General features: G+C 32.6%; 1 protein-coding gene across 1 annotated transcript in view; it reads right to left on the bottom strand.

Moving 5' to 3' along the window:
• Nucleotides 1-16,714: 16,714 nt before the first annotated feature.
• The window catches only part of LOC145268780 (valine--tRNA ligase-like), a 116,632-nt gene continuing 107,712 nt past the window's right edge, over nucleotides 16,715-25,634 (bottom strand). Inside the window, exon 26 of the mRNA XM_080124392.1 lies at nucleotides 16,715-16,805. The gene's annotated coding sequence lies outside the window, so the exon portion shown is untranslated. The remainder of the gene's footprint in view (nucleotides 16,806-25,634) is intronic.

Genomic DNA, 25,634 nt, shown 5'->3' with positions numbered 1-25,634 from the left:
TATGCATGTCTGTGGTTTTGGATTATGAAGAAATGAGGCTCTAAATAAGGCCTATCAAACATGCACCCTGTAGGCTGCATGTGGCCCATTGCAAGCATATTTGTAGCACACACAGAGACAGTAACTTTTTAAAAATTGGAGGGAGACATCAAAATACAAGGTGTGTGTGAAAAGCAATGAGAATTTTAGAACAAGTGTACTTTGAACTCTTATTCTCTTTGTGATGACGTCCTGACTTTGTCCATTCCTGGGTTTCAGCTGGTCACTTGGCGCTCGCAAAAAGTTTACTACTCTGATGAAGCCCATAGATGACAAAGAGTCTTATTCGGTCAGATCACCCCACATTGTCTAGATCAGGAGTGTAATCTTCTGGCGTTGGTCATCACAGTTGTAGCACTGAAGAGCAGAGGTCATTTTTAAGCACGAAAAATAAACAATTTAACAGTTTGTAACAGAGCACATATGAAAGCATCAGCAGTAGTCGAAGAATGGATGACAAACGATTGTATTTGCAGCAGTGTTTCAATGTGTATGCAAATTGGCAAGTGCGATCGGATTTTCGTCTGAAGAAAAAGAAATAAAGGACACCACGTGGTCAGGAAGAAAAAAGTTGACGTCAAAGGAGACAGACATGTAAAGTGCAGGCAAGAATGGGCCAGCTGTGGCCAGCATGCAGTCGAAAGAAAGAAAAATCGTTTACTTCCGTTTTCCTTGGCCTGCCAAGCTTCCTGTGATTTAAGGCATCTATGCTTCATTAGTGCTTTATTCAGGACGAACACTCCGCATGATCACACTAGAATAATCGATTCATCCTAATGATAACTTTTATTAGAATTATTGAATTGTGGAGTTGAGGATTAATTATTTGTATTAATTGCATTCGTTGGACAACTGTTCTCATCTTGAGTGTTATTTTCACGTTTCGATAGAGGTAACTTTCAGACCTGTGGTGTAATGGATAAAGTACTTGATAAAATTCAGTCGCAAAGTTACACTCTTTTGAAGGTTGAAGGTTCAGTCTTTAGTGCGAGTGACACTTAAAATATAATCGCAAATTATTTGGACTTCTCTCCCTCTCTAACTCCTTTTACATTCATGGGGATTGAAGGTTCAATCTTTAGTGTGGGTGACACTCAAAATACAATTAGACTTCTACCTAGTCATGACTGACAGAACAAGAGCATACTCCCCTTGTCGTTTAAATAAGGGGTTCCATTAGAAATTCTGTGCAGATTCCCAAATTCAACAAAAAGATTCATGATTTCGACGATATACACCTGAAGAAGATCGGATGTTACATCAATCAAAACGTTGCAAAAATGACACTTTAGATGGACAGAGTAATTCAAAGAATCCATACGGATAATCTCTATTCAAGTGAAGTGCTTTGAGCAAATCCCCTGATGGGTTTGGACAGATTTAACGTTGCAAATCCATCTAATCATGGATCTGTCATTCCACTGCAGTCGAGCGAGAGAGGACTGAGTTGGGTGCCCATCAGTCACCGTTATCTAGCATCAAGCTCCTATCTCAGTTGCTGTACAACCCAGGATGCAGAGTGATAAATAATAGAGTACTAAACAGTCAATCTTTATCACTTGAAACATTTTCTTACATTTGAGGCTATTCTCCGTCTCAACAAATCTATTATCAGACGATGTGTAGAGTATTGTTTTCATGTTTCGCTTGATGAATCTCTATCCTATTTGAGGGTTCTTGATGAGACGCACCTCCACCTTTTCTTCTTCTCTGCACTTCCTCTCACAATCTCAATCTTTTCTTTAAATACTATCATGGCAGATGTGTTCTTTAGAATTGTCTAATCTATTCCCGGCTTCTTTTGTCCCAGCTCATTTGACTCATTATCCTCCATAAATTCGCTGTTTTGATAACTCATTGCAATACAGCTTTTCATAAACTGCTTGGGACACTCTTCCTGCTGACTGTTTTCCTCCTACCTATAGTCTTGAAAAGATCAAGACTATTAGGCATCTTTTGTCTTTGCAATAATCATCTTTCATTCTTAGTAGCTCCTTACATCAGGTGGCTTCATGTCTTGTCAGCGGCGGGGGTCCATCTATAAGATAAATCGCACCTGTCTGTTTAAATGTATGTATGTATGTATGTATATCTGCCTAAAACTTTTGACAGAGACGACGGATTTTCACGAGATCAGTATCATTTTGAAGCTTGACACTTCAGATGACAAATATCGAAAAATTGGACCAAAACATTAATTCCTTCACCCTCAACTGGGCAATCTTCTTTGTAAAAAGATGGAGGGGTCGTTTTTTTTCGCCAACATTTTCGAAAGTCATCCCCTCTTCTTGATGGTCTAGTCTCAATTTAAACCTATGTCACTTCCAATTTGGCGATGGTGCAAGGGCGTCAGGTTTTTTTTTTTCACATTCTTTTCCTCCTTCACGGTATGGGTTCGAGCCTGCCGTCCTGCCTATTACCACTTATTATTATTTTCTTTTTTTTTGCTCAACACACACCTCCAAGCACCCAGGCTAGTTAAAAAATAAATCTTTATCTCAAAAATCCTGTCACAAGAAATTCTTTAAATAGGAGTTTGATCACATTTCATAAAGGTTAGTTAAAAAAAATTTTAGAAAAAAAAAAATGTTATAATTTTTTTATTAAATGAATCCTTTTTTAATTACTTTTTTTTTTCTGAAACTTTGTCGTATCCATTTTTTTTTTTTTTTTTTTTTTTTACAAAGAAGACTTTTTTTCTTGATTTATTTTTTTTTAACCTTCCTTCACTCCAAACAAGGCATATTGCCACTTGGCTTGGAACATAAGGGACTAATATTTGGGATCGTGTCTAACAGGGGACTGTGTGGAGTTGAGCATCAATATGTTTGTTCACATTGCATTTAAACTTGTGCATGTTAGTACAGTCAGGGAAGAAGGAAACCGTTAATTCTAAAATTTAGTTCAAAGGAAGAAACTATTAGAGTAGGAGGTTTTCCCTTATCTAGAGACCCCAACAGTGAAGGGTTGGGATTTTGCTGTTTGTTAGGTTAGTTCTGCTTATGGTATTAATCACCAGAGATAAGCCCTTTATGAAGAAAGTAATGTCTGATCTTGTTGATGCTTGAATCCAATGTGTCTGCATGATTGATGCAAATAGAAGGAAATGCTCACATCTTTGAAGACATTATTCTGCAAGGTTATTTGTGGACTTTTAGAACACTAAATAATGTTATATAATTTTTTTTATTAAATGTATACCACCGGCAGAATGAAGAGGAAAAAATGTCTTCTTTAAAAAAGATGTAGGTCCCAGAAAAAAATCAAAAAATCATTTCATTTATTTAATAAAAAAAATTATAGATTATTTGGTGTGCTAAATTTTCTCAAATTAGGAACTTTTTTTTATTTACATATATTTTGAAATAAAAGAAGACTTTCAATTTAAGTTTCAATGTTTTTATTTCCATTTGTTTGGCTATTTCTTTAGCCATCATCAAAGAATCAATGTTTAATAACAATAATAATTAATGATAATAATAATAATAATAATAATAGTAATAATAATAATAATGCTGCTATTGAGGCTGCTGCGATTATTATTATTTAATAATAATAATAATGGTCATTGTAGTATATTTTTTTATGAATTACTTGCGCAAATCCAGCGAAAAATGAGTCTGGCCGCATTTGAACGACATATCAATATGAAAAATTTCCAAGAAGAATTTTATAAATTTTTATTCTTTTTTAAAAAAGTTTTTTTATAAAGTATAAAGTTTAAACGGATATTCTAGTCGTTTCCCTTAAAGGTTTGTCAATTTAAAGGTTTGTCAATTGCATCTGTGAAGCTGAAGGATGCAGGCAAGGCAAACATGCAGCCTGTGTTATTTAAAATTGCTAAAATTGCAGTTCTTATCATTTAAATTAGATAAAGATGTTTTGTTCACAAAAAAAAAATCATCGCATTTTATTAATTTTAAAAGCAGAAAGACATGCGGATTCATTTGCAGTAGTTAAAATTGTTTTTCAAACAGCCATATATTCAGATTTTAAAAAAACTTCATAAATTTTAATAAAACTAATAAGCTCTCATATATTAAAAAAATAACTAAAAAATATATTTTTCTAAGAAAATTATTCTGCTGTAATTTATGATATTTATTTCTCTCCCAACTCGAGAAATGTGACACCAGGATCAGAAAGAGGGATTGAAAAATCAGTACTGACTTTGCAAAAGATGCCTGTATAACCTCGTCTACATTCCTTGGCAGATATGCCTCAGGCAACTAGCAATAAACTAACCTCTTCGCAAAGAATAAAGGCAAAACCTGGGCGGATTGACCTCCTAGAACTGCACAGAATCAGTATTACATCGTAATCAACAGAGAACAACACCGGAACGGTCTAATGAATATATATTTAAGTTTATAGATACTCAAGTAGAAATTATTTTGTATCTAAGGGGTCTCTACATAACTAGTTACTCGGCCGAGTCAAAGGGAGGTAATTCAATTGGAAATTTAAATAGTAATCATGTTGAACATGTCTTGTCCAAAGTTATCTAGGCCAATAACTACAGTTGGGCATGTTCAGACAAGACATGCGCCAAATTTTACAAAATTAAATCTAGGAAATGCCCAACTATAATTACTTTGATAATTACTAGATAACTTTGAACAAGACATCTTCAGCATGATTACTATTAAAATTTTCTTTGACTAGGCTGAGTAACTAGTTATGTAGAGACCTGTCCCCTTAGTTATGAAATAATTTCTAATTGAGTATCTATAAACTTAAATATATTGATTTATTTGATATACAATTATGCTTTAAAATTTATATATATATATATATATATATATATATATATATATATATATATATATTACACACCTTATTAATATTATTAATAAATTACAAAACAATCTAATCATATATATAAGTATAAGCCTGACGGATTCTCACGAGAATGAAACGTGAAATATTCTGTGTAGCTTAATAGCCATATATATATATATTTTCATAACTTACTCTCTCTCTCTCTCTCTATATATATATATAAAGAAATGATGTTGTGAAACCAGAGCTTGTAAACACCAAAAGGTAATTTTACCTTTATAAAATAGGGTGACACATATGAATTAAAAAACTGCAAACACAATCAGCTCAATAGACGAGAGTTAGTCCTCTAGAGCTAAAGTAAATTAAATGTAAGGTAAATGCATTAGTATATGAACAGACTAAACCTGTGACAATATATATTCACATTAGACCATCTGCATAATCTCACCAATAATCACACCAATAATCTCACCGATGTTTACTCAGTGATGTACGGTTGATCTTCTTTCACTTTGTGTTCTACAGTGCTGAACGTCCTGCTTCAGAATTGTGTGAATGAACATGTATCACGGTCACATTTTGGAGTTCTGTATTGGCTAATAACAGTGATATTAAGTTTGTTGCATTCCCTAATTAGCTTAGTAGCCTCTAATGCTAATGATTTTATGACCATGGTTTAATAAAGGGGGGAAATATTTTTTTTTTAAAAAAAGTCCATTTACATGTTCAAAGAAATACAGGAAAAAAAAAAAAAAACTAGGATTATTATGCAATTGTTTCTGAGACAATATTGAGTTTGTTTAGATATGATCTCATCAGCAGCACAAGAGGGAGAAAGGGTAGACTTGACAATAAAATAATGATTAATTTGCAGCATTAATTCTGTTATATCTTTAAGACCCCAAAATATAAGTTACCCATCAATTTAATGTTCAACATCAAACAAACATCATTAACGGATGTCTGAAACCCCTAAATAATCAAGGATTATTCTGTTGTCAACCTCCATCCTCTTTTGTGTTGATGATGAGGAGACTATATCTAAAACTCAATATCATCTCTGAAATGATTGTACATTATCCCTCAGTTTTTCTCGATTTCTTAAAAAAAAATAAATGAACTTATACCATCATTATTATATCAAGGAACACAACCCCTAACGTGAATTCCGCGTGACTGATGCACTGTTCCGACATTTGAAAAGATTACCGTAAAAACAACAAATGAACTTCTGATTCTATGCTCCAACAACAACAACAACAACAACATGGAAAAAAAAAAACAAGAAAGAAAGACATACTGATGATGAAGTATATCTTCGGAATATATTTATAAATTTCAAATAAAATAAATGTCTGTTTATTTTGTAATAATGCGTTCAAACGTATCTAATACATATTTATTTTATTCAAACTTAACCAGTGCCTCTATGGAGGAACACAAACCCTAACGCGAACTTATACTAATTTATTAACTCATTTATCTCAAATTTAACACACACACATTAATATATATATTTCTTTCCATTTTATAAACAATAAATATCTTTCAATCTCTCCCCGCCCGGCTAAATTACTTTAAACCCCATTTTCAACCCGTTCCTTCACCTATTTTATTTTATTTTATTAAAATAAACCTGTAACGTATTATTTCTACCTGCCCGGCTAATTTATTTATTATATTTAATTATATATATCATCACACTATTAAAATAAACCTGTAAAGTATAATTCATTAACTTATTTTTCCTTTTCTTTTTCTTTCCATTTTATAAACAATAAATATCTTTCAATCTCTCTCCGCCCGGCTAAATTACTTTAAACCCCATTTTCAACCCGTTCCTTCACCTATTTTATTTTATTAAAATAAACCTGTAACGTATTATTTCTACCTGCCCGGCTAATTTATTTATTATATTTAATTATATATATCATCACACTATTAAAATAAACCTGTAAAGTATAATTCATTAACTTATTTTTCCTTTTCTTTTTCTTTCCATTTTATAAACAATAAATATCTTTCAATCTCTCTCCGCCCGGCTAAATTACTTTAAACCCCATTTTCAACCCGTTCCTTCACTAACATTAACTTTCCAACCTGTTGCCATGGTGATCCTTTAAATTAACTGTTACTTATGCCGTTATCAACAAAAGTAGCGTCTTTTAAGTTTAAACCGTTAAAAAACACGTATATAAGAATTTACACATAATTAATATTTAATTATAAACCCCTCTCTTTTTTTAATACACTCCTACTACTTTAAACTCCAACGTCCTCTCCCCACCACTCCCCCTTCTTTTCTAACTCCCCTTTATCTACGATCTTTCCATTTTTATTTGACTTTATAACTTAGTCCATCTATGAATTCTGATGATGCTAGTTGGATTTTTCCTCTCTTTGAGGATTTTCCTCTAGTTGAAACAATTTGTAAACTCATTCTGGACTCACAGTAATAAATTTCCTATATACTGCTCTGACTACACATTGAGCACTTTAGTCCGGTTTTTTTTTTTTTACCACTGGTAAATAAATATATATATATATATATATATATATATAAGTGTTGGGACAATTAATTGGAATCGGGAATCAGAAAAATTAAAACATTTTGAAGTATTGGAAAATTTTGTGTCTCTTTTCCAATGCAAAAAACGATTCTTCTAGTTGTCTTTTTTCTTTGATTTTGTTTAAAACAAAATCTTACACTGCTAGTAGTAATAATATAATAATCAATATTTATTGATCTTAAACTACCAGTAAAGCTAAAATCTATAGTATTTTTATGCTTGAGAAAATTAGTGCAATTTTAATGTGTTTTTACACTAATCGGCAAAAAATAACTTTATAGTTAAATGTTTAGAGATTTATAAAGAATCGGAATCAGTAAAAATATTGGAATCGCATCATCACTAATATATATACACTCGTTTGAACACTCTAGATTGCCTAATGTATTTGCCTGAATTCAACGTTTGATTGTTTTAATTCCCTTCATTCCCATGGCAATTGTTTGGTGACCCTAAGGTTAACTAGCAAATGGACTGAAAGGTGCCTTTGTGGCTGGGTTCGAATCTCATGACCGACAGGAATTGTCATCTCCTACACTAATGTTTGCATAAACCTGAAACACTAGTGTTTGTATAAAAAATAGTTATTGGTTAATAATTTATTCACTAGCAGTTTAGCCTAGCTTTGCTCAAGCCCTATGTACTGTTCATAACTTTAAGTGCATATGTATAAATAGATATTAAAAAGTTTGACTCATGTCCAGGTAACCTACATCTAAAATTTAAAGTGTTTCAACCCAAAATTGACAGAGGAGTTCGGTAGAGTTTGCAAAGGTCAACTCTTTCCACTTCGACCTCTTGGCAATCAAATTTTCACCCAAAAATTGATTAAAAAGCTTGCTGCATGCCTGAATATCCTTTATGTAAAATTTCAAATGTTTCGATCCAAAATTTGTTGAATAGTTTGCTAGAGGCTACAATGGTCAAATCTTTTGAACTTTGACCCCTTGGCAGCCAAATTCTCGGCCAAAAACTGATTAAAAAGCTTGCCCTATGTCTAATAAACTTCATGTAAAATTTCAACTGTTTAGACCAAAAATTGGCTGAGAGGTCAAATTTTTTTTTTACTTTGACCTCAATTTTGACTCCTTAACATTTATTGCTTTGGGCTCAAATCAAATTAAAAAGTTTGATCCATGTCCAAAGAACCTACATATAACATTTCAAGTGTTTAGACCCAAAGTTGACAGAGGAGTTTGGTAGAATGTTCAAAGGTCAAATCATTGAACTTTGACAGACAAATTTCTGGCCGAAAACCAATTAAAAAGATTTTCCCAAATCTCAATACTCCTTATGTCCAATCTCAAGTCTGTAGACTGAAAATTGACAAAGTAATTTGGTAAGGAAATGTACACACACAGACAATTTCACTTTATATATATATTATATACATATTAGTTAAATAAAAAAAATAAGCAAAAATGTAATTAGATACTTATATTCCTATAGTTTCTTAAATTGCAAGAAACTAATAAATTAATAAGTGTCCTTTAAATCTAGACGTTTTAAAGAAAAAATATTCTTTTGTAAAGAAAAACTTTTGCTTCAAATATTTGAAGCAAAAGTTTTTCTTTACAAAAGAATATTTTTTGGGAAAAATTATATAAATTATTTGAGTTTGCATTATTAAACAAGACAAAATTCTTCATACAAGAATTATGTATTTTTTAAAAAAGAAAACATAACGATATATCATTAAAACCAAACATTTTTCATCATTCATCAGTGTGAATGCCCCTGAAAATGGCAAGAGGTTACACTGCCAAAACATTATGAGAAAAACAACCAAGATGAGAACGATAATCAAACAATCCAAATATTACAAAAAAAATATTTATCAAGCCTCATCTCAAAAATATACAGACATTGTACAAAAAAAAAAAAAAAAAAAAAAAAAAAAAAAGGAATGGACCTGGATTTATTAAAAAAAGAAATAAATTTAGCGCTATTTCTATTTTAAATTTCTAATGGCTCTGTTGTTTAGGAAACAAAAAAAAAACAACAGTATTTGAACCGAGTCAAATTTGCTGTTCTGTCTTTTCTGATTTAGTTTCAATAGTTTTGTTTTAACACACGTTCTCCCGACATGCTGTCTTCCCACTCGCCGGTGGTTCCTTTTCATTCTTTTATACCCGTTCAACAAACTCCCTCGCCTCTAATTTGCATATCCGTCATACATATAAATGCAACGTCGGCATTTTACCTTTTTTTTTTTTTCTTAGAGAAAAAAAAAAACGAAACTCGTGCTATTCAGGTAAGTTACGGTTTTCCCCCAAAAAAAACATTCATTTTTTCACCATTCACCAATAACATCCAGTGTGAATGCACCTAAAGACAGTCAGAGGTTACATCGGCCGAAACGTTGTAGGAAAAAAAAACTAAGATAAGAACAATAGTCTGAATAATCCAAATACAAAAAAAAACAATTTTTTTTTAAAGAAAATATAAATTTTTTTAGATTTTAAAATGTTTAATTTATTCAAACTTTTTATTTTTTATTCTTTTCGCCTGAAAGCAGATTAAAAAAAAAAAAATGCCAAGTAACTTTATTAGCATGCCGATCATAAATACGCTTAAATATGATATTTTAATTCATGCAAATTACGTATTTATTATTATAGAGACAATTCTCTATTAATTCTCACATTGTACCCAATATATAGTAATGATTTCAAAAGTTAAAAAAGTTAAAAGAAAAAAAATATATGACTTGGGTGCTATCAGATAGAATTGAAACCAAAACATTCACCTTCTACTGGTATTCACTACCATATGAGTTCAAGACACATGGATAGCAAAACATAAAAAAATAAAATAAATAAAATAACGCATTAAATGTATATTTGAGGATGCATGAAGGATACAAATTAAGTCAACTTAAACGTGCCTAAATCAAATTTTATAAATGTGACCCTCTAATGGCACCTTTTTGTGGCTAAAAAACAAATCGAATTTGTTCCAGACATCCAAATATATCAAGTTTTAAGTCTGTAGATTAAAAATTTACAGAGTAGTTTGGTAGAGACCGATCTGCACACACAAACAAGGTCACTTATATATATAGCAAAAATGATAATTAGTAAAACCTGAAGAGAGGGCTCAATACTATTATAAAGCAAATATATATATATACTAGCAAAAGTACCCGTCATTGATTGGGTTCAAAAACAGCCGACAGAAAATGGACTCTGATTTATGAAAGTATGATAGGTTATGGAAAGGAAGGGTTGTAAAGAGATAGCTTCGAATTTAGGGGTATCAAAACCAAAGCAAAATATGATGAAAGTAAAAATGAAATAGATAAACCCCATAATTTATTATATCATACCTGTTCACACTGAAACACTTATCACAATATTCTGTGGATCTATATTAAAAAACCTTGTTAAACTTTGTGACATATTTCCATTCTATGGAGGTCAGGCACGAACGAACACCCCAAAATTTTATTATACCATATTTCTTCAAACTGAAACATAATTATCAAAGTATACTTACGCAGATAGATATGAAAAGTCTTTATTAAAGTTTGTGCCTATTTCCATTCTATGGAGGCCAGGCACGAACGCAGACCCCACAATTTTATTATACCATCCCTATTTAAGTTAAAACATACTTATCAAAGTATTATTATGTACATCTATATCAAAAACACTTGTAAACGTTTTTTTTAATTTTTTATTTCCATACTTTGTGGACCAGGCACATACGCAGACCCCACAATTTTAATGAATCATCATTATGCCAAATCAAACATACCCATTCCTGTGTCTTGATACATCTATCATTATATGTGATCAGTTTTCTATAATAGTCAATCATATTTTGTGACCAGACGCACACACAAGCGTTCAGCTTGTATATATATATATTTATTACTGTTTTATCTGCTTAGTTACACAGGTTTTGATTACCGAATCATATCAACAATCCGATAACTTCAATAGACTTTACAGAAATAATTATGATTAAGAAAAAAAGATATTAAAAAAGCATAGAAAAAAAAAATAAAGTTATGAATGACATTTTTTTCTAACAGAGAGGAACGTTCTGGATGAAGGTGAAAGAGAGGTAGAAAAACATATTGAAAAAAAAATAAATAACACCTCCCTCTCCAACAATATCGGTTACTTTGCTAGACTATTATATAAAGGACAGTTGTGTATGCATATCCATTTAAAAGTAAAAACTACAAAACAAACACCTACAAAGTTGGTATTTTCTTGAATGGCATTGCCCTGGATGAATAATATGTAAACTTAAAAAAAAAAAAATGTCCATTCTTTATAGGTCAACTGAATCAGGTTTCATCAATGGAGGTCGGCTTTTCAGCTATTTTTTATGGTATCAATTATATAAAGAGGTTAATGATATAATTTTTAATTAACAATGACAGAAAGAAATAATATGGGCAGAAAGTAAAAACAAAGTGGTGGAGGAAGAGGATTTAAAAAAAAAACGGGGAAAGGGGAAGAGAGAGAGAGATAAAAGCCTTAATATAAAGATGATAAAACTTAACCGCTTTTATTGGTTTTCTGTTATTGCTGGGAAGCCCTGGTAGTTCAATATGAAAAATATTTGTTTATTATCCAATATCCATGGTGAAACGAAAATATCATATTCCAAAAATGATGTAAATTAATCACAAGGAAAATAATTTTTAAGCAATTAATGGGATTTCATAGACATTACAACAAAAATTTTGCAAGTTTGAATTATTGAGTTATCTCCTTTTTTTGAGATTTTTTCCAAATGGCTGATAAGACGATCGTTTTTTTTGATTACTCATAAAATTTAATTTTCTAATTTAAAAATAAATACTTGATCGATTTATGTGATTTTTAGAATAAAATATCTTTGTTTTGTCATTAGTACATCCATCATACAATCTTTTCCTTATTTATGTTTTTAATATAGGAGGAATTCTGGACAAGTACGAAATACATTCCCATACTTTGCTTATTTTCCATGTTCGTAGCGATTCTTCTCACCACTCTCTCTCTCCTTTCAATTCAGGTGTGGCTGGAGCAGACAACTGTTGCAATACAATAAACGAACATTTGCTCATCAAAATCAAGTTTGATAAATCAGATTGAATTTTATTTAGGTCCAACTTTTGAAATCTCGTAAAATATTTAAAGAGTGCAGCATAAATAATGTCTTACTTTTCAAACATTTTCTGTTAACGTTGTTAACGCACAATATTGATTTCAAGATCTACTGTCATACAGTTTACAGTTGGTAAGATTAAAAAAATAAACAGCGTTAATTATCCCCGCAATAAATAGTTATGCATTAAAAAAAAAAAAAAAAAAAAAAAAAAAAAAAGAATATTATTAAATATCTTTTTGAATTATGCCTCCTCTATTATAAAGGTATTTTCTTCACTTCAAACAAGACGTTGCCACTGGAGAGAAATGAACTACTGTGATAGGGACAAGGTTTATTTGTTGGCCAGGAAGATGTTTGAAAGGAACCAAAGAATGTAAAAAAAAAAAATAAATAAAAAAATAAAAAAAAATTATTTGGTTCTTTTTGAAAAATAGATGATATTCTTGAAATATCAAAGACTTCCACTGTCTTATTTATCTCAAACAGTAAGGCCATATTTACTGATTTGTATTTGTTTTTCAAAAATAAATAGACATCCGAAAAAAAAAACAAAAAAAAAAAAACTTCCTTCGTTTATTTTTGTTCTGTCATCACACCGGCCATATTCTTACATTGCTACTATAATAAAAAACAATCACAAAAATGAACTTACTTACTTATATACACACACTAGCAGGCCACCTGGCATTGCCCAGTCGTAAAATATGCTTAAACATGTTATTTTAATTTATGTACATTTTGTATTTATTATTATAGAGCCAATTGATTATTTTATTGTACCTAATATATTGTAGTGATTTCAAAAGTTTAAAAAGAAAAACAAAAAATAACTTGCCATCAGCTAGAATCGAAACCAAAACAAAGCCCTCCAATTTTATCCATTACAGTCTGACCTAAATCTATGCACATAAAAAACTGCAAAAAACAATACTGTTAAACGTATAAATCTGTATTATTTGCACATGCACTTCAAGTTGATTTATACTTACCAAGTTTAAACTTCTTTTAATTTTGACCCCTTTAGCAGCTATTTTCACCAGCTGAAGACTAAATCGAATTTGATCTAAATCCCTTATATATCAAGTTTCAAATGTGTAGACCAAAATTTGACAGAACAGTTTGGTAGAGACCATTCCTCAGACGAACATATAAAGTCACCTCTATATATATAAAAGCGAGAAAAAAACGACAGGATAAAGATATATATACTAGTGCATATAAATTTAATTGTTTATTCAATAGGGAGATTACATCAATTACAGATGCGGGATGACTTGGCCTTTTGGTCAAGATCAAAGTGTAGTATCTGTTCCGGCAGATACTGCAAGCTATGACTAGCTATGACTAGCAAAGACCAGATGTGGGGGCAACCCCACATGCCTGACCTTTAACCAGCTCCCATTTCCCACCTCTCGGGAGCTGGTCCCCTTTTTCCCTTCCCCCTCCCTTCACTCCTCACATTAAAAATCGGCCTTGTGCCTAATTTGCTCGGTGGGGGAGCAAATAAATACCATCTGTTCTTCAGATGCTGCACTTCTATTTCTTGTTCTCTTTCGGTGGAGGAGAAATCCTTCACGACTGAGACAATTTTTATTTTTGTACCTTTTCTCCACGTTAAAAAACGACCCTGGTGTCTAACTCTGTCCTGTGGGGAGGCATAGTAAATAGGTACATCAATTACAGATGCGGGATAAATATGCTCTTTATACCTAGGTAATTGGAAGCCAAATGCTTCTCATCAGAAGAGAGAAGATGCTAGATAACATATTAGAGATGTGACGCCTAGCAATAACTATTAAATTTATATCCATTAGTATATATCTTTGTATTGTTTTTGTTTTTTTTTCTTCTATATTAGCTCCACCTCAATTGTTGAGTTTCGCACTATCCTGATAAGTCTCCTTTTAAAGAATTTTTTTAATTCTTTTTGTCTCCCCATATATATAAAATATATATATATATATATATATATATATATATTATATTTACTTTTATTTACCCCAAACAAGGCACAGTTCCACTAAGATGTAAGGGGTTACTATGATTTAGGGATTCTAAGTGGGGAGTTGTGCATCAAAATTATTGTTTACATTACACTTAATGGTACTTCTTCATTTACTGACGCACATTCCCATGAATGTTGCCTCGGCATAGCCTGGCAGCTGATGTAAACTGCCGGAATATGCAGATCACTGATCAAACAGAAAATGCTCAGTAAATGAAAAATTGATAACAAATGAGTTTAGCCAAAGAAAATCTAAACAGACGACAGTTAATAAATTGGCACCTTTTTCTTTTTTTCAAATTCATGAACAGACATATCAAAGATTACAAAAATAATTAACATGTGGTTCCACAACATGACAGCATTTATATGGAGAGATAATTTTGGAAAACATCCATTTGTCTCTCATCATAACCCGAATCACAGAAAGCTACTCAGTTGGAGAGTTTCCTTCTCATTTCTCTTTGCCATTGGCAGCTGCCCTTCAGTCGACTGAAAATATTTTGTATGAAATATTCTATCCCTTAACCATAAAAAAATTGAAATCTAAAGTATTAAAAAAATTTCCTCCCCTTCCTAAAACAAATAACTTAAAAAGATTTACAAAAAATTTCTTACAAAAAAAAAAAAAAAAAAGTTTTCATTTGTTGAAAGGTTTTCAAAAAAGAAAAAACATCTTATAAAAAATTTTTTTTAAAAACATTCAAAAACTATTTAAAAACGTTTCTTACAAAAAGAATGGCAAAAATTTGTTTTTTTTATTTAACAACAAAAGAAAATAATTTATTCATGAAATTCACGGTAGGTTGATATTATATTTTTATGTATTTCCATTTTTCTTCATTGTATTTAGTAAGTGATAAATGCTATTTTTTTTTTTTTTTAGCATTTTAAAATTTGATCAACACTTGGCATATTCTAGCAGTTTACGTCAGCTGCTGAAATAACACCATGGAAATATGGATCAGTAAATGCAGAAATACCCATTTAATTTTCTGCATGTTAATACAATCAGGGAATCTAGGAATTAGGGAAAGAATTCCAAAGGTCAGCAGTTGCAGGGGAAAAAAAACAAAAAAACTATTACAGTATAAAGTCTTCTGGCATCTACAGTGAAACTGTTCTGATTTAACTGACTCGGGTTGATTGAGAGTATTCACGTTGAGGGACACGAGAGCAGCAAATTCGTTGAAGCAAATTCTGTTAAAGTAATTGTAAAACAAGTATAGAGATGCAACACTGCGGCAATGGGACAGGGGCTTGAGCTTGGTAGACAGTGTGGGACCAATTAAGTTAAAAGAGGGAGAGATTAGTAGTTGGTGCACCAGCCCACATGTGTTAACAATCTACAGATGAGTTGATGGTGGCTTTGTATAGATATTGGATGATGAGATGATTTCTAGCATATGTCAGTTATATAACAATAACAAATAATTCAGTCGACTTAATTGCCCTAGGGTTCTGAAATTATATTATTATGCAAACAAAAGTCTGTTTTCTTCATTTTTTATTGAGAAGTTGATCTTCATTCCATTGTTTATATATATGTGTGTTATAGAATTATAATTATTTGCTCATTTGAAGGGAGGGCACTCTGAAAAATTGTTTTGCTTCCAAGCTGTAATGCATAGATTCTCTCCCCTGTTAATAGTTGAGATCAAATCTTCTTAAAAGATAATTTGTTGTATTGATTTAATTTAGAATTTATACTTTTCATTCGAACTTTGACTCATATCAAATGGTGTCTTCAACCAAATTTGCATTTGCAGCACCATGGAAAAAAAAAAAAAGCAAATCTTAAATCCTGATATCTCTCTTACTCTCTCTCTATATATACTTATGTTAGGAGAAAACTCCAGCAGAGTGCTCGATTATTAAGAAATCTTCAAAAATAAAAGTACATTTATTCATATATGTGTTACACAAAATCAGAAAAACATTGATATCGTCGGTTTCAAATCCAAAAAAAAGAGATCAATATCTAGTCGTCTCTCTTCAGCCTCTGTTTATATCTATTTCTCAGGATATGGTTCCCTTTCTTTCTATTTTTGATCCTCTGTAATATATATATATATATATATATATATATATATATATATATATATAGGAGAGAGTGAGCGAGAGAGAGACATATATTGATAATCAATGGTTTGTCATGTGACCTATTAGCACTTTACCCCAAGATTAAAAAAAATAAAAAATATTTTTTCTTTTGTTTGTTTTTAAGGTTTTAAATTTTCAAGAACAGTAACGTAACTTTGAAGTCTTTCAACATCTGAATTCAAATTCTGAACCTGCAATTAGAAAAAAAAAAAAAAAAATTTACAGATTATTTTGTACATATGTGAACATTCATAATATGTTCAAGTTTCATTTTTGGGAAATCCCGTTTGTATGGCAGTAAAATTTTATATGATTATTTAAAAGCAAAAAATTGATAACTTAATTCCCACACGCACACATACATACACACATACATATATGAATTGTGTATTAAGGCAGCATTTGTTCATTTAAGCAAATATTATTAAAAATAACTACTTAATCTTTTGTTTTTCTTATCTTTTTTTTTATGTTAAAATAAAAAAAAATATGTAAATTCCATGAACGTTTTTGATTCTGAATTGAATCATCATTAGGTGGGAAAAGCAAATGAAAAAGAAAGCAGTAGAAAAAAGGACGGCTGGAGATTCCCTCTGTTTTTTCTCCAGCCTTCTTGTTCATTTGCTTTTTGAAAAAAAAAAAAGATATCATTAAACAGAAACTGTTATTTTTAATTTTTAACAATGTTTTTTTGTTTGTTTGCTTGAATAAATTAAATTATATAAACACTAGCAGGACTCGTTAACTGGCGTTGCCTGGTGGAAGCTCCCCCCCCCCCATTTTGCAAAAAAGTAAACTATGGTTGTTAGTGGCCACTACCGCCCCTGAGCAATTGCGGACACTGGCAACCATGGCTAAAAATGAAATAATCTGGCTTTCATTGGCAGTTAGTGCTGGTTTGGGGTGATAACATGCAGGTATTGTTTGAATATAAAAAAAGCAATTAAGGGAATACGGAAATCAGCATGAAATAATAAAATTACGAAAAATGGTCCATTAGAGTAATAATGGAAAGTAAAAACAGTTTTAGAGGTTAGAGAATCTCACAGTATATGAACTATTTTCAGTGACTGGAATCAGTGGTAGCAGTCCTAGCTGTTTCCGTTTATTGTTCAACTCTTCCACCAATATTATTAAAGTAAATTCCAATTTTATGTCATCTTTTTTTAGCGTGTAAAATAAAACAATTACGACTTCTTTCACTTCACTTCTTTGAGTATTGTCATGTTAAGAACGCATTTGGAATAAACATCCCAAAGTCCCAATGTTAAGAATATTTTTCGGAATAGATACCACCAACCTCTTCATCTTAAGAACAGCGTTCAGAATGAGATAGAGAGAGAGAGAGAGAGAACAAGAGAGAGAATGTGAGAGAGAGAGAGTTGAGGAGAATATATACAGAGACAGAGAGAGGAAATGCAAACTTACACCATTAAATGTAAAAAAATGAAGACAACAATCTACTGTAATGACTGGGGGCAGTAGGAAAGTTTGATATTTAGAGGGAAAAATAGGAACTACTTCCTCTAAAGATGGTTATGATTATGATGATGTTGCTTCTAGGATGAAATGTAGGATTTTATAACAACTAAATGTGTCTAAAATGGCGTTCTAAAGTTACATAAGACCATGGCTAATAGTCTAGACATAATAAACTTGTATGTGGCATCTGTTGTTGGAAACCTATGGTACTTTGGTCTAGAGGGGAATTTCTGCAATCAAAATATTATATATCTCTCTCGATATATTACCTACGTGAATCAACCAATGTTTCAACATTACTATCTCTCATTGGGATTCTAGATGAGACATGTTAATGTCGAAACATGGGTTGATCCATGTAGTTTCCTCATGATGTTTATATAATTTTATTTATAAAAGCTCTACTCATGTATTGAGCACTTTTGGAAAAATATTGATTTGTAGTTTATGTTATCAATATACTTGAACTATATGTATAAATAAATTTGTATTCCTGTCTGTTTGTTTCTTTTTTCACAATTTGATTAATATACACAAAAGGTCCATGACTTCATTATTTCATTCATTCCTATATATATATTTTATTATTATATTATTATTTCATTCATTCTTATATATATATATATATATATATATATATATATATTGTATTATTTTTGAAAAATATACGATTAAGAGGTGACCTCATTTGCATATCACACTAAGGAAAATCGATTTTATTAAATAGCGATATGTTAGTTATTGTTTATAGTGAGAGAATTGTTTTACGTATTCTATTTAAGTTTGTTATTTAAATTTGATTTATTTTGATAACATTTAATTTCATCTATTTTTACCGACATCGATTTTTTTTAGAAATCAGTTAGTTATTTCCCTTGCATGCCAATTTTGTTCTTATTTTGTTTTTGTTTTCTTTTTTGGTGGCTAAAAACAATTCACAAACTTTGAAGCATTTTTTTTTTTAATTAGTTTAAATAAAATAATTTCCAACATGATTTCACAATTAATGCCTTGGTCCAGTGGATTTTTATTTTAAAATAAACAAACAATCCAATTTAACTATGATTATTAAAAAAAAAAAAAAGAAAAAAAGAAAACTTTCATTTACCTTTTTTTTTACCAGTTTTTCTTCACATTTTTTCTTTTAATAACACAATAAGTCATAACTCTTTTTTGTAACATAAAAACGTGTATTTTGGTTAACACGAATTCTACTTTGGTATTTTGAAACTGAATTATTTAGTTTGTTTTCATTGCAACAGATCGTAATCACAAATCTTTCTAGACTGAGGCAGCATTAAAGAAATTTTCTTAAGTTGGTATATAGTCAGAAAAAGGTGCTCAATATCTGGAAAATAGCTTCTCTTCCTATCCCTTCTGCTGAAATATCTGGTGGAGAGTTTGTCATGCACTTCTTTTTGGGGGCGATTACATTTTCGTGTTTTCATCCATTCTTTTATTTTTGAAATTTTTGTTGGTGTAACGATGAAGTTGATATAATAATGAAAAACTGCGCAATATCCTTAGTATAGCAAATGTGTCCAAACCGAACTTCATGTCGACCCTGGCAACGCTGAGTATCCATGCTAGTATATATATATATATATATATATATATTTATTAGGTTGTCGCAAAATTTTGTAAACACTTGCAAAAAATTGAATTTTTATGCAATTTTTAATTGTTTTTTTTTTTTCATATTATAATGTTATATTGATAATTATCTCTCCATTCCAGATGACAATTGATAAAATTGAGCCACAAGTTTCATTTGTTACTGCTAGAAATGGAGTCTTTCAACTAGGAAAGTTCCAGAAGAGATTTGTGCTGCTGAATGTGAAGGAAAAATTGTATGTGCGGCAATCTCAAAATGGTACACGCATAAGAAACTGGAGCAGGTCTATGAGAAGTTGAAGCAAAAGTACCCGGCTCTGATCAACTGAAAGTGCACTTTGATACAGCAGGACAATGCCAAGCCACACACCGCCAGAAAGACCAAATACAAGTTTGAAGAGCTGGACAGCGTTGAGGTTCTGCCACATCCAGCCTACAGTCCTAACTGTGCTTCATCAGATCACGGCCTCTCCCGCTCAATGCAATACTTTCTGAAGGGCTGCCAATTCAGCTCGTTTAATAAAATCGAGGAAGCACGTAAAAACTTCTTTGATTCAAAGCTGGCTGCATAATACTTTGACCAGACCTGAAGGTTTGCAGATCAATGGCAAAATGTTTTGGAAAATGATGGTCTTTATTTTGAGGATTAAATTTTTTTGTTTTTTGTTATTACTTGGTGAGTAAAATTTCAATTTTTTGCACGTGCCTACAAACTTTTGGGAAAATCTAATATATGTACATAAAATAATTTTTTTATGGAAATCTCTTCCGGCATAAAACCACTTAATGTAATAAGCTAACAAGAACATATGATTATTACAAAGAGATGCCTATTGACTTTAGTTTTTAAAAGACCAAGGTTAAAAGTAGGAGGAAAACAGTCAGCAGGAAGAGAGTTCCACAAGTCTGTGGTTCTTGGAAATAAGGTACTGGAATAGAAAGCTGTATTTCAATGAGGCATAAAAACAGTTAATTGATGAAGACAACTAATCAAATGAGCAGGAACAAAAGAATCAGGGAATAGATCATAAAATTCTAAAGAACACACGCCATCATAGTATTTACAGAAAAGACTGAGACTAGCAAAATCACATGAGAGGTTGCAGAGATAAAGATAAGGTGGCGCCAGTTAAATTGCAGATATGTTTCTGCACCTTATCAGGAACCCTAAAATGGGGCAGACATTAGACACACTACCTCCTTCACCAGTGCATCAAAGCACTGAACAGTAATTTTTTTTTTTTTCATAGGAGTCACCACTTATCAAGGCCCGGAGGCCACTCGAGGATAAGGGTTATTGCGTGAACAGTAGTCAATGGGATAATATCGTAGTAATTGTTAGCAGTGGAAATTTGGTCAATTGGATTACTTAAGGGGACGATTTATCAAGAATTTGTTTATGTTGGACTTGAAGATGACCAAATTGTAGTCAGCTGGAAAGTAGGCAAACAGAAGAGAGTTCCATAGGCGTGCAGTTTTAAGAAAGAAGCTTTGTTCATATAATCTACATTTTGGTTTAGGTACAGATAAAGAGTGTGGAAGATTATTGATAGTGATTTCAGCTAGACAAATGTTTTTCCTGAAAGTTTGGTTGGTTGGTTGGTTGGTTGTTTTGTTTTACAGCATATCAACCCTTTTCAGGTTATTTAATGCCGAATCTGGTGATTTTGAAGAACGATTTTTAATATAGTGTATTTGTTTTTCAAGTCGTATTCTATTTAACCCATAGTTGGGACCCTAACAGGTACTACCACTCCGGGTCAGAGTGGACCTGGGAGTAATGGCAATTAAAGGGTAGCTCCACACTCCCTAAGGCCTGCAAGCTGAGGCCTCACCATCGGATATAGTTTAAGGTCATATCCAGGACTGTTGTGTAAAAGAGTTCTTTTTAAATTTTTTTATATAGGCCAATTTTTTAAAGATATGAGTATGGTGTGGGGATTGTTTTTTTTCAATAACTCTTTAATATTGTTTTCTTTGTAGAATCGATGTCTTACTGTTACAAAATCAGTACATTCAATTAATATGTGTTTGATTGTGAGTGGTGTTTGACAAGGTATACAGATGGGTTGGCTTTCTTTTTTTAGGAGATATGAGTGCGTTAAGTGAGTATGGCCTATTTTTATTCTTGTTAGTTTGACTTCTTTTCTGTTTAGTTTCGTGTTTTGTTCTTGTTTTTTGATTTTTGCCATGATTTCGTGCAGTTTATTGTTAGGGTATTCGTTCCAGTAAGTTTGCCATTTCTCTGTTGTGTATTCTTTGATACGTCTTTTTAGATCTATGTATGGAATTTTAAAATTTGCATCGATTGGGAAGTTTAAAGCATTTTTTGCTGCTGAGTCTGCTATTTCGTTACCTTTAATACCGGAATGGCTGAGTATCCAGCAGAAAATGATTTCTTTTTTTACTGTTTAATTCCGTTAATTTTTGGAGTAGTTTTGCGATTAGGGGGTTGTCCATCTTTTTATTTTTAATCGCTTTTAGAGTAGATTGGGAGTCTGAAAGGATTATAAATTTGTTTTTTTTTTTGTTATTGGAGGCGAGTTTGAGAGCTAGGATTAGAGCATGTATTTCAGCACTGAAGATTGAGGTTTCTTTTGGGAGGTTTGATTGTTTTTTGATTGATTTATTGAATATTGCTGCATTGGCTGTTGCATTATTTTGTTTAGACCCATCTGTATAGATGGTATTTATTTGCTCCCCCACTGAGCAAATTAGGCACAAGGCCGTTTTTAATGTCTGGGAGTGGGGGGGGGGTAAAAGGGGAGGGAGAGGGGCTGTTGTTTTTGTTTTTGGTTTTGCAGAACAAAATTAAGTTTTACAAAAAAGATCAGAAAACAAAAAACATCAATGTAGGTGCATTTCATCTCAGGAAGCCAAAAGACAGCCTGATCTGGTAGCACCAGTGGAAAGTTTAGCAAGGGGGGGGACCATAGATTGGAGCTTGCTATGAAAATAATGATAAAGCAGAGACAAGCTTGCAACGTCTCTTCTGGGGGGGAAAAAGGTTGCAGGGAAGAGAAAAGGGCATCTCCCACTAGGCTATGAAATCTATTTTGAATTCTGTCAGGGCAGGATAATTTTTTTCTAGCAGCTCTTGCCCAGATGTGGCAACAGTACTCCAGCCTGGCTTTTATATAGATAGAAAATTGCATCAGCAGTGAAATATCTAATGGAGAGGTAGAAGGATCCCACCATTTTTCCAGCAATCTTGGCACCACATTTTATGTACATTTTCCATTTCAGATCAGGAGTAAAGGTCAAGCCCAGAAGTTTGTCAAAACATGGAGCCTCCCCAAGACAAGAGCCATTCATTTCAATTGATGCAAGACGAGAATCAGAGCGTAAAGATAGAAGCTTGGTTTTAGATGCACTAAAAGTAACCAGCTACCTCTTTCCTCATTATACCATGTGCTCAAGATCAGAGGAGAATTTGGTCATTTACGGCCTTTGATGTGATGTCATGGATAGTAGTGTCGTCAGTATAAATGTCTACGAATGATCTTAGGATGTGATTTGATCATGGATGGAGATCAGGAAGAGAGTTGGGCTCAGGATGGACCCACAGAACTGGCCACAACCCTGGAAATATCTACAGCAATCAACCAATACTACCAGAACAGTGTCTGCACAGCGAAGGAAAGACTAAAACGCAAGTTCACTTGGTTCCTTCACAAGAACACTCCCTCCTTATCAACACAACCTGCAACTAACCCTTTCGTCAATGAAACATTGTATTCACCCACCACAAAAATAGAAAATCAGACCAACATAGGCTAAAATTTAATATGCAACAGATAAAAACATTCCCAATAAATGCAAACAAAACCAGACACTCCCCACATTTTAGCAAAGACACACAAGAACAACCCGACAGACCAATCGTCTTAAGTATAGGTTCCTCTCACAACTGCTCAAGCCCCTACTCTCTCATTACTTCCACTACACGATAACATGTTCAGCCTTGATGTTGTCTCCCCCAACACATCTGTACTGTAGATCCCATCACATATTGCATCTCTTACAATGATCTCTACAGCTTCAGCCGCACTGCTATTGGCCTACACCAACCATTATGCATAATAGTTGACAAATGTTTGTATTCACAAATATTTGTGGGCTTAGAAATGATGATGTAGAGTCTTAGCTCTTAGTAAACTCCCTGAGTATTTTAGCATTAAATGAAACAAATCTATACTCCTCCATCCCCTCTACTTTAACAGGATAGGATACCTCCCTCTCTGCTGTAAGGATTCAGATACATAGGCATGGGCTTGGAGCCATAGCCCCCCCCCCCCTAACTAGAAGGCAATGTCTTGAATCAGATGACCAGGCTTTTATGTGCTTTTGACTAACCTTTCATCACTGCGTTACTTATATTTTCTCTGCTGTTTTTCCTCAAGTTAGAACTATACCCGAATCGATCATGTGTTTGATAGTAATGATGTAGCACTCTAAGAAAGTAATGCTCAAATACATGTGTTTGGTGATTTTAATCAGCCCACCATAAAAATTGGCTTGGTTTTTCAGGTGGTACAAATGCAGCTGGGCGCTCTACATAAAGCTATAGCTCATTCCCTCACATAGACAGTCATGTTTCCAACATGTCTCCCAGATTGTGAACATCAGCAGGCTTCACTTCTAGACCTATTTCTTACCACAGTACACAAAGATTGTGTGACTAATGCCCAGTCCACTTGGAAATGCAGACCACCTAGTGGTATCAGTGGATATCACACTTAAATCCAAACCGCAAGGTGAAGAGCCATTGTTGAAAACAACAAGGTACTACAAAAGGACAGACTGGGAAGCCATCAGAGAACACATCAGAAATGTCCCATGGACTAATATCTTCTTTCTTCCTACTTATGCCAATGAAACAACTGAATGGTGTAAAGATATTGAAGCACATTTTCCCACATGGAGGTGTTATAGCAAGCCCCACTCACCCCCATGATTCACTACAGATTGTGCAGCTGCCATTACACAAAGACAGCATGCATTCTGCCAGTTTGTACGTCATAAGTCAAATACAGATAGTCAAAAATTTATAAATGCTAGAAATCATTGTAAGAGAGAAATAACCCTGGCCAAAAGAAGGCAAGATGAAATAATTGCAAAAGATGATTTCAGGAAAATCTATAATAGTGTAGTGAATAAAGAGCAATCATTAATTCCTCCACTATCCAACAACCAAAAGGTTGCATGGCAACCGAGGAGGAGGAACTACTTGCCCAATGATTTGCCTTAAACTCCACCTTAGAGCAAACAAACAACTCCCTCCCAAATCTCCCTATGCAGACTGAAGCCACAATAGATGATGTGAAAATTAATGTAGCAAAAAAAAAAAAAACATTAATTAGTGTAGCAAAAAAAAAAAATTAATTAGTATAGCAGGGATGAGATCAGACCCACAGGCCTTGGAGGTGTGTATGTTTTTTATGATATCGTGGACATGAGAATTAATTAAGAAATACTCAGCTGAGCTAAACCTCATACTTTTTAAGCTCTACAATAAATGCCTTGTTGAATCTTGCTTCCCTAATAGCTGGAAGATGGCCTCTGTGGTACCAGTGTACAAAAATTCTGGTGAAAGGACTCACCTTCTCAATTATCACCCTATCAGTCTCCTCCCCATCTTCATTAAAATCTTTGAAACCTTAATCAATCAAGCACTAGTTCACCACCTCGCAAAAGCAAATCTTCTCTGACAAACAGTATGGATTCAGGCAATGTGCATATACTGCATATATTTTAACAGTCATTTCTGAACGCATTTACCATTTGCTGGATAAAGCGGGCGAAGCCAGGGCTGTAGCCCTTGATATATCCAAGGCCTTTGACAAAGTTTGTCACAAAGGGTTGCTAATGAAAATTAAATCATGGACATGAACATATATTAAATATAATTAGATCCTTCTTAG

The sequence above is a fragment of the Euprymna scolopes genome, chromosome 44, assembly GCF_053919585.1.
Source record: "Euprymna scolopes isolate OS-2025 chromosome 44, ASM5391958v1, whole genome shotgun sequence".
In the NCBI taxonomy this organism is placed as follows: Eukaryota; Metazoa; Mollusca; class Cephalopoda; order Sepiida; family Sepiolidae; genus Euprymna; species Euprymna scolopes.
Note: the sequence above shows the minus strand (reverse complement) of the source record. Positions and strands in the feature narration are given on the sequence as shown.